This window comes from Pyxicephalus adspersus, chromosome 2 (genome assembly GCF_032062135.1).
Source record: "Pyxicephalus adspersus chromosome 2, UCB_Pads_2.0, whole genome shotgun sequence".
NCBI lineage: Eukaryota > Metazoa > Chordata > Amphibia > Anura > Pyxicephalidae > Pyxicephalus > Pyxicephalus adspersus.
This window is the reverse complement of record NC_092859.1, coordinates 57297025-57313391: the sequence shown is the minus strand read 5'-3', so window position 1 is coordinate 57313391 and position 16367 is coordinate 57297025.

Here is a 16367-nt window from a genome sequence, read left to right as displayed (position 1 = left end):
CACAAAAATTGGGTATATGTCACCCACCGAACTGACAGATAGATTAACTATATTAATTTCTCTGTCAGGTATGCAATGCAGGTGTACCTCACACCAAGAATGGGAATATGTCACCCACTGAACTAACAGACAGAATAACTATTATATTTTTGTGTCAGGGGTACAAAGATGGTGGATTGCACCCACAAAAAAAATTGCCATAGGTCACCCACAGAATTAACAGCCAGATTAATTATTATATTTTTGTGTCAGGGGTGCAAAAATTGTGCATTGCACCCACAAAAGATCGCTTTAGGTCAACCACAGAATTAACAGCCAGATTAATTACTATATTTCTTTGTCAGGGGTGCAAAGCTGGTGTATAGGACCCACAAAAAATTCACTATATTTCACCAACAGAACAAACAGATGAGATTCCTAACACTGTCCCTCACTTCAGCTGCCTGCTTCCTGTCCCTGCACTACTCAGAGCTGATGGGCAGTGCTACACATGATCCAGCTTTTATAGAGGCTGGGTCACATGATGCACCAGCCAATCACAGCTATGCCATTACTAGGCATGGCTGTGATGGCTTCTAAGTGCCCACAGCTTAAAAAAGCTTGTTGATTGGCTGCCCTGCAGCCTTTCATCAAGCTTTATTAAATGCCCAAAACCGAACTCGAACCCAAACTTTTCTGGCAAAGTTCGGGTTCGGGTCCAGGCTCCCAAAATCGTACAGTTCTGGTTCGCTCAACACTAGTCCCTGTTTCCATTTACATCATATCCTTTTAAATATCTAAATAGTAAAAGCATGAACTATATATAAACCAATACCATATATACTGTTTTAAATTATTCACAAATTATTTCTCAGCTGTGTTTGAGACAGATGTATTGCAGTTTCTAACTGTGATAAAAATGTCAACTCTGTTATTGCAAAAGTGTGCATGCCTAATCAAAGATTAAAGCAGTTAATCGTACGAAAGAATCTCAACTATAAATCATGTTTTCTATTAGAAAACAGAGTCTTTAGCAAAGGCACAAATCAAAGTGTTCAGATGATTCCTATGAAGTTTAGGCACTTTTAAATGTTTATCCTGTGAAATCTTTACAAAATGTAAAGTTCTGTAAAACATAAATACACACAGTACATGTATCTTACTATACTTAGAATGTATATTATCAGGAAATTGTACCTATTGTTCATAACTTTCCTTGAGTGCCAGATTTATTATAATGCAAAATTTAATATATTTTACAGTAATTATTTTTTAAACAAATGCTATTATCCCTGTAAACTCCAATGTGTTGTTCACACCATGGACCCTTCATAAAATATGATCCAAAATATGTAACCTCCATTCCCTAAAGTGAACCTACCAGTGAGAAAATATATAGGCTGCCATTGCTGCAACCATTGTAAAGAATAACTCTCTAAGCACTTTGCATACTAACATGATTTTAAAAAATATTTTTCATGGCCCAAATGGCTATTTGATGGACGTGTTTCGTAAATAACCTCAGCTTGACTTTTTTTCAAATGTAGTTTAAATAGCAAGTGTAGAGGAAATGCTCAGCAGAGCTAGGGGGCTTGACACTAGCAGAGACACATTGCACGAATGCAAAGTCCTGTTTCAATTAGGCAATTAAGAGGGTATTTCCTAATTGGCCGGCTGCCGAGTGTCCGGCAACATGTAGCAAAATCTCCATTGCTCCTAATGTGCTGGTCACATCTTAAAACATCTTAAAACCTGTGCACTTAAATTGTATAAAGAAGCAACAGTGGACGGGTTGCAATTCTTACCTTTACATTGGCTTCTAAATACATCCCATTAGCATAGGAAAATGTTGAACGAGGATGCCATACTGAGTTATACTGGCAGCTGTGGAGGGAAGCTGGTCTCCATTGCAGGCCTGGTCACATGTGCAGGAGACTGTAGGTCCCTTTAGAGGCTGACATTCTTCCCTATGACTACTTAACCTGAATAATTGAAGCATATAAAATGCTGGAGTTAAAAAGAAGGAGTCTCAGTAAAAGTTAATTGTTTACAATAAATGTAATAAAAATGGTTTGCAAAGCAAAATTGCTCTCTGAAATAAATCCAGTTCATGTCATTGTCACATTTATATTATTGTTCAATGATGCGAGTTGCATTAAACCAGCCCAAAAATTTTTTAATGGCCTGCTAACACACATCAGTGCACCAAAAACTGGATCTGGGGCCAAATCCCATTATTGTTGTGCATTGTGGGAAGGCAGTTCATTCAATAGAAAGGGTTGCCTTACACACCCAAAATAGAGCATGAATCCTTTCTCACAGAGCTCTGCAACACAATACAGGTTAATAAAAATTTTCTGTATGCCCCTTTGCATATGTTAGGGGGGCGCATTGAGTCCCCCTGCATTAAAATTGGAGCGAAAGGCAATGTCCCACCTGCACTAAAACATACTTATCTACTTGAGCTCTTCTGTTAAAAAAAACACATCTTGGCTTCCGTTATGGGTTTATTGACTGAGTAAACTCCTGGTATATCATCCTGGCCAATCAAGATGGTTGAAGATCCAAACTAGGAAGAGAGAAAGAAATAAAGTTGTTGGCGTCTGTGACAAAACAGGGACAGGTAAATGTGTTTTTAAAAAATGCAGTCAGGCAGGTCAGGTCATTTTAATGTGCCTGGTAGCAATTTTTTATTTCTAGAGTTTAACAAGTTGACCACCGCCCTGCAAGAACTTATATGAACAAATAAGTTATGGACTAAGCACAAAGTGAGAACATTTGCAAGTGTTAACATAACAAAGCTTAACAAATTTGTATTGGAATGCAGATTTTGAAAAAAAAATTACCAGACATCAAATAAAAAAATGTATGCATTAAATGGAATAATCCACGATAGCAATAAAAGAGACAAAACAATCAAAGGTGATTGCAGATCATTTGGGGTTTTTGGGGTTGACTATCAAAAAAAGAGAAGAAAATGATCTTTATTAGAATTACATTTTTAGTACTGAAAAACATTATATGGTTTCTGTTTAGAAGAATTCATTGCTCTAGGAATTAATCAATAGATTCAGTTTAGCACTGACATGACTAACTGAAAGTAAAGGGACTGCTGGCTTTTTTCAGATGAGATCAGCAAGTCTTTTATAAACAAAAAGCATATTGTTTCTCACTTTACCTAAGGGAAATTGTTTGGCTGGGATAACACATTTATTATGATTAAGTTAAAGGTGAACTATCACCAAGAACTGCAACATTAAAAAAAGGCTGAGAGCTGAGCATGAAGATCACAGTGTGGAGATAATAGGTCCAATGCATCAAATATAATGGTGTAAATGATCTCGTGCCATTACTTCCAATGAATGTTGAGTCCACACTATATACATTATTGGGAAGATAATACAGGAAATCTGAAACTACACTTTCCATCTCCTTTTCAAATAATTGATGTAAAAATGGAGGTAATTTTAGATAGCAGATGGCTATCTGAACCCAATAAAAGGTGTATGTAGCTCAATTTCTTTTTTAGCAATAAAACAGAAGATGTAAACAGTTGCTGAGATACAAAATCATTGTTCTATTTGGAGCAGACACAGGGCTTTAAAGGTGTATTAATTGTTTCTATGTGTTTTCTTTGTGTCCTGCTTATCATCAAAAACATATATTGTCATTGTATAAATGTGTAGGTAGGAAAGTTTGTACTCGTATTTCCTATTTTATTTATAAAATGTTTGAATCAAAATTTCCATATGCATTTCAAGTAAAGTCAGCCTTAGGTTACACAATGTCCTGTGTAAGAAGAGCACCATGGAGGAGCTTGCTAGTTCTTGAGAACCAGATGTTGCTGGAGTCCATTAGTTATGTACAGCTGCATAAGGGTTTAAAGACAAGCTGTGAACTAAGCATGAATGAACGCATAAACACACACACACACAAAACAAAATTAAACATAAATACATTTATTATTGGAGGAATAAAAATAAAAATATATCAGTATATAGACAATAAACACAGAAAACAGGTGAATGTCCTACACAGGGGTGAAACAGAGATGTGTGTATGCACAGCAACAATGGAAACATTAGGAGGGAGAATAAAACTTACATTCTAAGGAAATACAAGACAGAAAACCACAGTTAGTAGAAGTTATCAAACTGCATAGAAAGTGGAGGCATAAATAATGCCTTGCAAAAGTATTCATCTCTCTGGTGTTTGTCCTGGTTTGTGGCATTACATCCTGTAAATAAAATTGATTTTATCAGCTTTCTGGAAAAGGCTTTAGAAGAAAAGCCTTTGATTCATGAAAAAAAAGGAAACATCAGTAGGCATAATATTAGGCAGTTGGCATATTAGCATGTTACAGTCTACCCAAACAGAAAAAAGTTCTATGGTAAAATGACATTAAAATGTTATCTTATTTGTCATCATAAGAAAAGTCATGTGTGGCATTTCCCAAACATTTCCCATCACCTCAAGAGCACCATTCCCACAGTGAAGCATGGTGGTGTCAGCATCATGCTTTGGGGATGTTTACCATCAGCAGGGACTGGATAACTGGTCTGGGTGGAAGTAAAGATGGATAGCACTACTTACAGGGCAATTGAATAAAACCGATATTAGTCTGTCATAGATTTGAGACTGGCATGAGACCAGATAATGACCCTAAACATACTAATAAAACTAAACCCTTTCTTTTTCTCTCGTCCTAATAACTGTCTTTGTGAAACCAAAAAATATATCTTGCACCTTCAAAGATATCGCCTTGAAGATAAAAACTAAACCCTTTCTTTTTCTCTCGTCCTAATAACTGTCTTTGTGAAACCAAAAAATATATCTTGCACCTTCAAAGATATCGCCTTGAAGATATGTTGTGTAAATTCAATTATGCTAACTAAAATCCATTTTAATTCTAGGTTGTGGCAAAAAGGACAAAGGTATAAATACTTTTCCAAGGCACTCTACTTGAAAAATAGACATATACTTAGAAATTATGTATTTTACCATTTATGTACTCACTCTAAAGAATGGCAATTTCCTAGATATAAAGCTAATCTTTTGGTGTGAGGAATTTTACGAGGGGGTGCTGAGAATTTCCTGGCTTTGCCTAGAAAGAAGAGAGCCAGAGTTATGAAATAACACATTTATTCAACATATTCCCCCCTGAGAGTGATGCACTTGGTACAGCGTAGTTGCCTCTTTTTTAGACCGTTCAAATAAAAGTCCTTTGGTTGGGCCGCAAACAAGCTCTCAGCAGCATCCTTGACGTCAGAAATGTCCTCAAACCTTTGCCCCTTCAGATGTTTCTTCAAATACGGGAACAGATAATAGTCCGAAAGGGTCAGGTGAGTAGGGGGGATGGTGGACCAACTGGAAAACAAGGCTGTTCAATTTGGCAGCCACAGTCCTGAGGTAGGTAGTCCACCAACAGAATACGGTCTTTGTCCTAGAAAACGGACGTCATTACTTTTTTTGCCGATTTCTGGGTTCCAAACTTCTTCGGCCGTGGGGACTTGCTGTGGTGCCATTCCTTTGACTGTTCCTTGGTTTCAAGATCATAGATGGGGAGCCAGGTTTCATCCTCAGTGACTAACCTAGCCAAAAAGTCCTGTGCAGCTTCAAAATGGGCCAAAACGGCTTTGGATGCTTCAACTCGTTCCTTCTTCTGATCACTGTTCAAACATTTCGGCACCCACTTCACTGAAAGCTTGTGCATGTCTAGGATAGTGGTGATAACAAACCCAAAACGCTCCTGTGAGATGTCAAGCATCTGTGCTATCTTTTTTGCGTATATTCGCCGGTCCTCATTAATCAGCTCATGGACAGCATTGCAGGTTGCCGGGTCAGTTGAGGTTAGGGGGCACCCACTGCGGGGCTCATCTTCAATGGTGAAATGCCCAGTCCTGAAACGAGATATCCAGGTTTTGACAGTTCTGTAGGAAGGACACTTCTTCCCCAGTGTTTGTGACATCTCAGTGTGAATCAACTGCTGACTTTCCCTGGAGAAATAAAAACTCCATGACGGCCCATAACTCCAACAACGTGAAACTTGCTTGTGCCTCTGCCATTACAACTTCTCACTGAAAGAAAAAACAGTTTTAAGAACCAAAAATACCTGATATTTGCACAGTTACATACTAAGATATTAGGCTGCCATATGCCCCCACACTCATTTTTCTATTTCATCTGGAAGGGGGCAAAGCCAGGAACTTCTCAGCACCCTCTCGTAGCTACATACCTGAAACAAGCATGTACATAATTGAAGTTCAAGCCACCATTATTAAAGCACATGAGTTGTATAATCATTTTGAAATAGTGATTCAGAAAGTGAGGAACGGCAGAGGATCAAAACACTTATCAGGAAAGCTGTACTTTTTAGAACCAGGTCAAAAAAGGCAGTTAATTGTACATGACCTCTCAGTGAAAGGTCCACTTTAAGCATACTGCATGATGATATGGTGGCGGGGTATGCCTAGCTAGTGTGACCTAGGTCAGATAATATGCTTGCCTGGGGAGGTAAGGTATCTTTAAAACTGGCAAAAGTGGGTAAATGCTGGAAAAAAGTGGGAGGGACTTTCGGAGGGGAAGAGAAACACAAGAAAATTCCTATATGGGAGAATGAGAAAACATGACTATAGATGATGAGAGGAGAATATTGTTAGTAGATTGGAAGTTGTGGTTAGGATGTTCTGGAAACAAGCAGTTATGCAAGATGGAGACAGATAAAAGGAGATTTAAAAGGAAGAGTTACATTTTTTAATTGTATTTTTTGTGTGATGTACAACCAGTGGAGTCAGCATTAGAGAAATCTGGGACAGGTTATACATCAAGGTTAAAGAGGAAGTAGAGTTCAACTTAAATTGCGATAAAATGAGAGTATTCAAATGCCATTTGGTTGTATCATTAATGAGAAAGCAGAAAATGAAAAAGATGTTTTCCTAGGTGGAGACAACTAGAGGTGGTAATGTGTCAATATGAGATTTCAGTGAGAGCCCTGAATCAAATATTACACCATGGTGTGTCATTGATATGTATTGTTATGTCAAACAGGACAGGCTGATAGTTGAGAAGGGGTGCAGCACCCAAGGAAGGTTAATAGGTTTTGGTTTTATGTGGAAATGCTTGAACGTAGAAGCGAAGATGTCAGAAGAAAAGATACAAAGATTTGTTTTGGCAGGAATGAGGGAAGATCAAAGATGAAGGATACAGTGGGATGGTATAGGATTAAGGTAACAGTGGAACTGAACTTGAAGATAAGGAGAGCCAGCTTTTGTTCAGGTTTTGGATAGAACGTTTAAAAAAATGGTTGAAGACTACAGAACTGGTAGACTTGATGGATCAAGGAAACACCCTGGAGATGACAGGCCAACATATTATATAGACAAACAGCAAGGATTACCATAATTTCATATAATCCTTCCTAAATCACTACCACCATATATACACACAACCATAACCTTCACATTTAACTCAAGAACATGTGATCTCCACTTTTGAAAAACTCCTAATGATTTATAAATAACCCTCAACCTAATTTGAAAATGTTGCCTAATACAAACAAAAGATTTTGTTAAATGAATCACTATGCAAAATTTCTAATAAAGCCTTTCTCTCATGACAAACAATATCTCATATCAGAATATATTCTGTCAATTTGTCATGCACGGAGAGACAGGACCACGTTGTTGTATGCGTGGGGGGGGGGGGGGGGGGGCTGCGGCTTGTATGGAGGTGGTATGAGCCCTAAGAAGAGCTAAGGCGCAGATTCTAGGCAGTAACCTGGTTTTCTCCAGAGCCTCTGATGGTGAGGGTGTTGCTCTGCTGGTTACGGCCAGGTTGCGGTCCTTGGGGACACCAAGGTGGGCAAGCACGGTACAAAATCACAAGGCAGGCCCATAATCGAGGAAAGCCAGGGTCGAGACAGGCAGCAAACAAGAGAGGTCAGGTCACACGCCAGAGGTCAATTGCCAGGGATCCAGGAGACAGGCACTAGTGACCCAGGGGCCACTGCAGGCACAGGGAACACAGGAGACACTGGAAGCAAGAGGAGGCACAGGAGACTCAGGGATATCCACAAACTGACAGGAACACTGGAACAGCACAGGAAAGCTCACTGGGAACCAACAGACTAGACAACAAGGGGTTAACGCAGGAGCTGGACAGCGGAAACACTGAATTAAGCTACAGGTGAACAGGAACTAGCTCACAGAACTAGGGGTCGAGACACATTGCACGAACACTGAGTGCAGCCTGAGAGCTAACTAAATAGCCAGGGCTGATCAAGAGGCTATTTTCTGATTGGCCAGCAGCATGGACGGAGTTAGTAAAGCTTGGAAACAGAGGCACGCCCACTGACAGAACTGCCGACATGCGCAGGAGAGAGATGCCTATGTTTTAGTGAAGGTAAACAGGTAAGTGTGACACAATTCAGATAGCAGCTAGCTTTTTCCTAAAACAATCAACTGAGCTGACTAGAAATATTTTCTGGAGACCAGACACTTTTACAGCTCATAATGTAAAGAAGCCTTTCTATGGACAAAAGGCAAGGGGGCAGTCAACTGTAAGGACTCCAAGACCCTTGTTGCATGCAAACATACATAACTGTAAAACAAGTTTACTACCATTTATATACAGTATTTATGCAAGGTCATATTAACCATCTTTTTTCAAGGGAAAATTCCAGTTCTAAAACATTGTTTTTTGTGAACTGGTGACCAAAACTGAGCTTCACAGTCCAGATGAGGATTTTTTTGTGTGGCTAGAGCAAGAGCAAGTAATCAAGTCCTAGGATACTGACGCAAGTAACAGCAACCAAAATTGTAGCAAAGTCCTAGAAACAGCAAAAAATCAGACAAATTTGTACAACTTGTCCAACAACAAACTGCCAGATGCTCTACCAGCAGGGCAAAGAGGTTATAGTTGAATGAATGGTCATTGTGATTATTCAGGAAGCTGGTGTGTTTTCCAGTGTCAAGGTCTGAAGCTGAATTGGAAACCCAGCCGTTGGTCTCCATTACCTTATGTGAATATGCAACACTGGGGTTCTGGTATTGTGAATGGGACTACAGTCTGGGTCAAAAACAGGCTTCAGAACCCTGCTGCCAGGGCCCATAACAAGGAAAGACACACTGTCAGAGCTTATAGCAGATTCTGCATCCCTTTTCACTGGACTGTATAACAGTCTTGGCAGAACGTTGTGCCTGCTTAAGGTGATGGAAAATCCGATATGGTCTCCTAAAACACCAAAGGGCACAGTACACCTCCTCAGGGCACAGACAAGTTAAAAAAAAACTTCTCTATCCACCAAAAAGCCACTGAAATCAAGGATGGGTACATAATTAGAACCTAATTTAGCTTCTTGGTTGACATTTGTACCATCAACATTGGAACTGTGAATGTATATAAAATTTATATAGCCATAAGTATAGTGAGAATTAACTCAAACTATATTATGTTGTTTCAAAATGACTAACTCAGCTATTCTGTTTTAAAATGACTAACTCAGCTATTTTTGTTCTTTACTTTCTGTTCCCGGAGGCGCCTTGGCCTTGCACCTGGTCAAGTGAAACCAGCAGATAAGGAGACCATAGAAACTGTGCAAGTGGAACCAGCAGATAAGGGGACCAAAGAAACTGTAACCCCCCCGAGAAAACTAATGAGAGCGAAATGTGCAGTGGCAGCAAAACAAGTAAAACAATAACTCGTCTTGTCTCCAGGCAAATTAAAGAAAAGACCAGCCCAGAATTGGATGACCGCAAGGAACTGAAGGATAAAATATAGACTTTTAGGTTAAAGTTTTCAGAGACTCTTGCAGACAGAGGAAGGGACAGTCCCAACCTCTATTGCCTTATCTGTTGTGAGTTTCCCACGCGTGAATAAAACCTTGATTCTTTTACTATACCTCCGAAGTTGTCGTGAATAATTGTCAACTTACCATTGACAGAACTAAAACTGGAACCACCAAAACCTGAAGCAAGTGGCACAGGTACAGAGAGCCGGTTCCCAGAAGGAGTCCAAAGCAAGCAATCAGACAATGAGATTTTGCGCAATTCATCATGAGCATCAGGCAACTGGGTCTCCTTCATCTCAGGAGAGGAGTATGGAAGCAAGTTAAGGAATATTGCAGTTTGAACACAAATTCCCTATATAGTCAGGGCACATCAGCGGCAGAGAGTCGGAGCACAGGACCTGTGAACCATCAGTGGTAGTGAGTCAGGGAGGAGGACCAGTGGATGCTCAGCAGCAGAGTCCGGATGCTGGACTCCTGGATGCTCAGCAACCTTAGAGTTGGGGACATCTTGACCAACCTTGGAGTGTAGATCTAGTGCAACTGTGCATGCAGCTCATAGATTACTTTTTAACTACCATTTGTAGATCAGAGAATTTTAAAAGAAGGAGAAGACAGCTGGGTTTTTTTGTGGCAAAACTTAAAGTAACAGTAAGCATCATGTCTAAGGAAAGGCTCCCTCAAGAAAAACGGGGTTGATGCCTGTCACCTATACAATTACTTCCAATATAGTATCTATTAAAGACGTCTTAATCCCGACGTGTTTCGCCGACAGGCATTTTTAGGGGATCTATTGAGATCGCAACAGGGTTTTGGGAAAAAAATGACAGGTATGTAGTATCAAACAAAACAAAAACAGCTATGTGGTCAAACAAACCAATGCAAAAGGCTATTTCCAAAGCAGTGTAGTATTAGAGCTTGTCATATACATACATTTATATAGACAATTCACATAGGTAGAAGCAGTGTGGTATTTGAGGTTTTCATATACATATCTCAACATTGGTAAGTTGCTTACAGAATGTACAAAATATATAAAAAAGAGAGATAAGCATAATCGTTTACAATAAGGATCACTTTTTTTAAAGGATAGTGTAACACTATTAGTAGTAGTAACATTGCTGATTCTGATGTCATTTGCAATTGCGTACAACAATGGTAGGAGGTAAACTGGGCAGAGTTTAGCTTATGAATTCCGTAATTAAAAGCAGGGTAGACACCATCAATACTAGACAGGGCAAGAAGCAAGTAAGTTTATCTGCACTAATCAGTATGGCCATAGCATTATGTCAGGGTTTCTTCCAGCAGAAACAAGAGGGACACCAGAATTGCCAGCATACACTATTAATCAGAAACTCTGGGATGTGGTAAGCATGTTTTTTTGAACGTGATTGCATACACAGCACAGCGACAACATGAGCAAACTTTACAACTATAGGTGTCAAACAGCCTTTGTACTACACCCAGACATTCCTCTCCAGTATCTGATCCTTAGCTGTCAGGCACCTCTGTTGCCTCCTCAACAAGAATCCTTGCAGTTTGCATACCAGGCAGACTTAATTAAAGGAACCTTAAAGTCTCCATACCTTTTACCTTTTACCCTTATTGGTATGAGTTGTACTGACAACACCAACTAATATGTATCTATTGGTTTTACCCTCCCCTGAGGAAGCCTATTCGTCGAAAAATGTCGGGATAGGAAACAACTTTTATGAGCTATTCAACAATTTAACTCTCCCTGCTGCAAGGGAGATTACACATCTTTTGTAGCAATAGCTCTACTGTGTCTAGTGTAGAAGTGCTTTATCGATAAACTTTATAGGATGGTTGGACTTCTAGGTATCGTATTCAGCAAGGAATTATCCTGTACAGTACAAGGCGAGTTTTCCATTTATCTACTTATTAGTTTTTCTAAGCCTTTCGATAATACCTAACACATTAGTCATCTGAGGGTTTCTGAGTCAAATGCTTTAGCATACTCCAAGTGTACTATATCCACAGCCACTCCTCTTTGTATGTTTTTACCAACTTCCTCATAAAAAAAGTGATTTGTTCGACAACTTCAGTCTTTTATGAACACATGCTGACCTTTGCTTATAATTTTGTTTTCTAGTAGAAAGTCAATGGGACAAATGGAAAAAAACACTAGTCCAGCTTCATCAATTCCTCACCTTCTAAGCATATCCCAGTTGTTAATGCTGGGGAATTAAGGTACACTACACTTCCATATATCTCCCCTAAATTATATGAATTTACAGTTTAGAACAAAAAACAGTTTGTAAATTACAACACTGTAATTACTACTTAAACATCCCTCATAGTTTTTTTTTAAGCCAAAAGGAAACAGTTTATATCCAAATCTGCCAAAATATTTGTAATTCTGTTCAGTCACTCTTGTTATTTAAACACCACTGTAGGTGGTTGCCTTCCATAATGTATAGATGTTTCCTTTATGAAAGCTTTGTTTAATGCTGGGTAAGCTTGTAAGCAGTAGCTCAATGTCATTTCTGAATCAATTTTTAATTGAAATTGATCTGTTTAAAAGGACAAATTAGTTGTGTTGAGTAAGTCAAGTTGTTCTTTGTCTTAACTATCCAATGCTTTATTATCTAATCAGCTCAGAACAGGAGTAAAAAAGCTGTTTGGACACAATTTTCTGGATGATGACTACAAAACAAATAGCAACTGCTGCTCTAACTCCATGCTTTCAATTTTTAAAGACATTTCATTTGAGTGTTTTGTTTTGAATGATCAAAGCTACCTTTGTGGCATTAATCATTCCCAGTTTTGTTTTTTATGTTAAGCTTTACAAAGTGTGATAAAGAAATTTAATCATGGAAAATTGTAAGTGTATTTACAGTAAATTGTAGGACTGGTAAATTCAATTACCAAATTTGTTAATGTAAATTCCTATTTACTTGAAATACCCAATAAAGAACAAGCTAAGAGATAAAAATAATAACTTTTAGATGAAAGGTTTTAGTGAATAAAATATGTGTGCTGGTGAAGTCTTTCATCAATAAACAAAAAGTATTTATTCAAGGCACACAAAAATAAAAAATAGTAAGCAAGTTCACAAAGTAAATGAAAAGAAAGCATATAACGATATACTGCAACCTGATAAATGATACAGATCAGTTCAAAAGACAATACAATGGTGCATTCTCTAACCACACCCTCAAGAGTAACTCCTTTAATACATTTTACACATTTATACAAGTTTCCCATTGACATACATTGGAGGTTACATCATGCTTACTTACTACTATACCTACCTAAAAAGGTAATGTTATATGAAGCTTTACAATACTACTTGTTGTTGAAACATATTGAGTGAAAAGAGATTACCCAACTCTTTTTCAATGACCTCTGTTCCATTAGAAACTAGATTCCTCAGTTCTCATGCACGAATAGGGGTTGCCTCAAAATCTTACATGGATAACAACGTTGAAAATAAGTAAACACCCATTTACTTGTGTTTCTATGACCTTGCTCATACATTATCTTTTTATATTTCTAATGTAAAATTTATGATTATTTCTAACACAAATGCCCTAAAATATCAAGCGAATGCACGCAACGCGCATCTACACTCCACTGAACACAGTGCATTACCATGAACTCGCCTTCCGGATTACAGCATTGACAAGAGCAGTGGGGTCTAGAATTCGCTAGTTATGGTGATTAATTTTCAGCTGCGCATCTGAGGTTGGTTTGTTAAGCTCAGTCAATGGTGCTGTCATAGCAATCAATTAGCGCTCACCTGGTCCCTGTTCTGTGTGCACCTACAGTCCATTACAGGTCAATTTGAATCTTTAGTGCTTGATCTTTTCTTTTGCTATGTGCTAAAGTTTTATGTTACATTATACTAATTCAGAAAATTGGTTCATTTATAGTTTGATTTGTTGCAGTTGTTGTTTTGATCCTTTTTTGTTTGGTTGCAACACTGCAAACTAATTTATATAAAGCTGTATATATAATAATTAGCACTTTATAATATGTAATCTTACAATAGTATGAATGTTAAAGAAAAAAATGTTCCAAAGCATTTTGGATCTGATTCAATTTTCATTATAGTTTGGCTTTAGAGGAATCAAATAATTGAAAAAAGTATTGTTGCCAAAGATGTTATATTACATGTATCAAGGAACAATTAGTGATTTTACTTGTGTGCGTATGTAAAAATAGATTTAAATGTATATAAATACACATGCATTTAAATTTTACTATTTTACCTGGACTGGTTTGTTGGTTGGAGGAGAGGTAATCAAGTAAGTTTGCTTGTATGGTATGCATTGATGTGACTTTTTGCAATCTTCATAATTGTTAGCTTCATCTGTTGCTGCAATGTTTTTGTGCCTGTTTGAAAATGATGATCTCTATTGGTTAGCAATTCTTCAACCTCTTTTTTTACAATATATATGTAATCATTGTTAATAAAGGTTTTATCATTTTATCCACGAATAATTAGTACAAATATATGCATGGTTTCCACTACAAAATACTACTTAGCCCTTCATTGCTTTTGTTCCATTCTCAAAGTCATCTTGTCATATGTTGGTATTTGAATGTAATATGTTTATGTATTAAGTTTTCCTTTTATGAATAAATTGTCATGTTTTTTTTTTTTTGTTTGATTTTTGAAAATTCTGACATTTGCTGAATAAGCTGTGGTTTTCCTTTAACTCAGAACCTGAAAATATTAGGTAATTTAAAAATATGCCTATTTCTAAGCTAATAGATATTTTTGAAACATTTGAACACATCATACATTTTTATTTAGGGCTAACTGGAAGATGTGTGCCATTTGAAAGAATGATTTGTTAGGGAAAGATTGACTAATGCAAGCTCATTAGTGTCAAGCTGCCGGAGATGAACGCCTCGAAGCGTCAGATCATTTTAGTTGATTAATGACGGGAGAATATGCCAGCGTATTCTTGGTGGGTGAAAATTCGTTAATAAATAGGTTTGATGGGTCCGATGCCAGATTGCAAATTTTTGCCCTGATTTTGCTTTTTTTGCCCTGATTTTGCTTGATAAATCAGGGCAAAAGTGTGAAAGAAACACACTGATTGTAATATTCAGAATATCTGATTATCTAATAAGAGAATTTGATCTGTCAGATTTAGAAAAACATGCTGCATTTGCTATGTTTCATACTACATTTATAGTTATTTAAACAATAGGTATGTTGTGTTAAGATGGTCATACATGAGTCAGGTATTTAATGATCAGAGTCTAACACTAAAGCTGTCAAAAGCTGTAGATTTTAGAAATGCTTCAGTTCTACAATGAATCTCATTACAGATAAATTATTTTTGAAAGGAGATATTACTGACTGACCAAGTGGGCCCTCTGCCATTTGTGCCCAAACCATAATGGACACTGAGCACAGCATAAGTGAAGGGTGATTTTCTTGAGCAGGCTGGAAAAGTGTGTCACTGGAAGGAATTAGCAGAAGGTAGGGTGATGACAAAAAAGAAGTGGCTAAGTCAATGTGGATTATTATTATTATTACTATTATTATTATTAATAATATTATTATTATTATAATAAAGGATTCCATCAATCTGGATAGATCAGAAGTTCTAAATGTTAATTTCCTTAGTACTGTAATGAAATCATTAAGTCAGTTAAATCAAATGGTTGGATTTATTTGGGATCTATGTCAAGGAGTTAATTGTATGTAAAAAAATAATAATGAATAAACTGAGTAATTCTAAAGGATCTTGATATTAGAGGTAAAACGTACTTCACGGTTGGCTGCGATTATAAAAGTTTGATGGTAATTTCTTTAGAGATTGTAATGGTAGCTGTTGTTTTTAACATTTTAGATGTTTGGAAGTACAGTAAAAATCTCCACTTTTGTATAAGACCCTTCCCAGACATCCTTCCCAGAGAACCTAAATGAGGTCAAGCCTTTAGATATTGGGGAGTAGGTGTAGAAAAAAACTATACATTTCATATATAAAGCATACTATATAAGCATACACTTACACTTTAGTCATTTGTTATGGAGGTACTGTTTGATAGTCTCACAAAAAACTTTGATAAGTGTTAATGTACAAACCCTGAAAAGATATATTGTAGATATGTATATAGTAGATTAGGTTGAAAAAAGACATAACTCCATAAAGTTCAACCACTAGGGAAATAAACATATCCAAGATATTAAACCCTAAAAGACATAATGGGTCCAGGTCCAGAGGAAGGCAAAAAAAAACCCTGGTACAATTTAACAGGGGAAAAAATTCCTTCCTTGTTCCATGAGGCAATCGGATGTTCCCTGGATCAACAGTCACTGTTATTTTTACTTTAAAGTTCTAATATCCATTCCACATTTTTACAGACCTTACAGTGTAGAATCGCTTCCCTAAACTAAGCTTAAACTTCTTTTCCTCCAGACGCAAAGAGTGCCCTCTTGTTCTTTGTAATGATCTCAAAGTGAACAATGGGGAAGAGAGTTCTCTATATAGACTGTTATATATATTTATACAGGGTGATCATATCCCTTCTTAAACGTCTCTTTTCAAGGAAGAATAGATTCTGTTCAGCTAAATTCTCCTTATAACTGAGCTCATCCATTCCTTTTAATAGTTTAGAT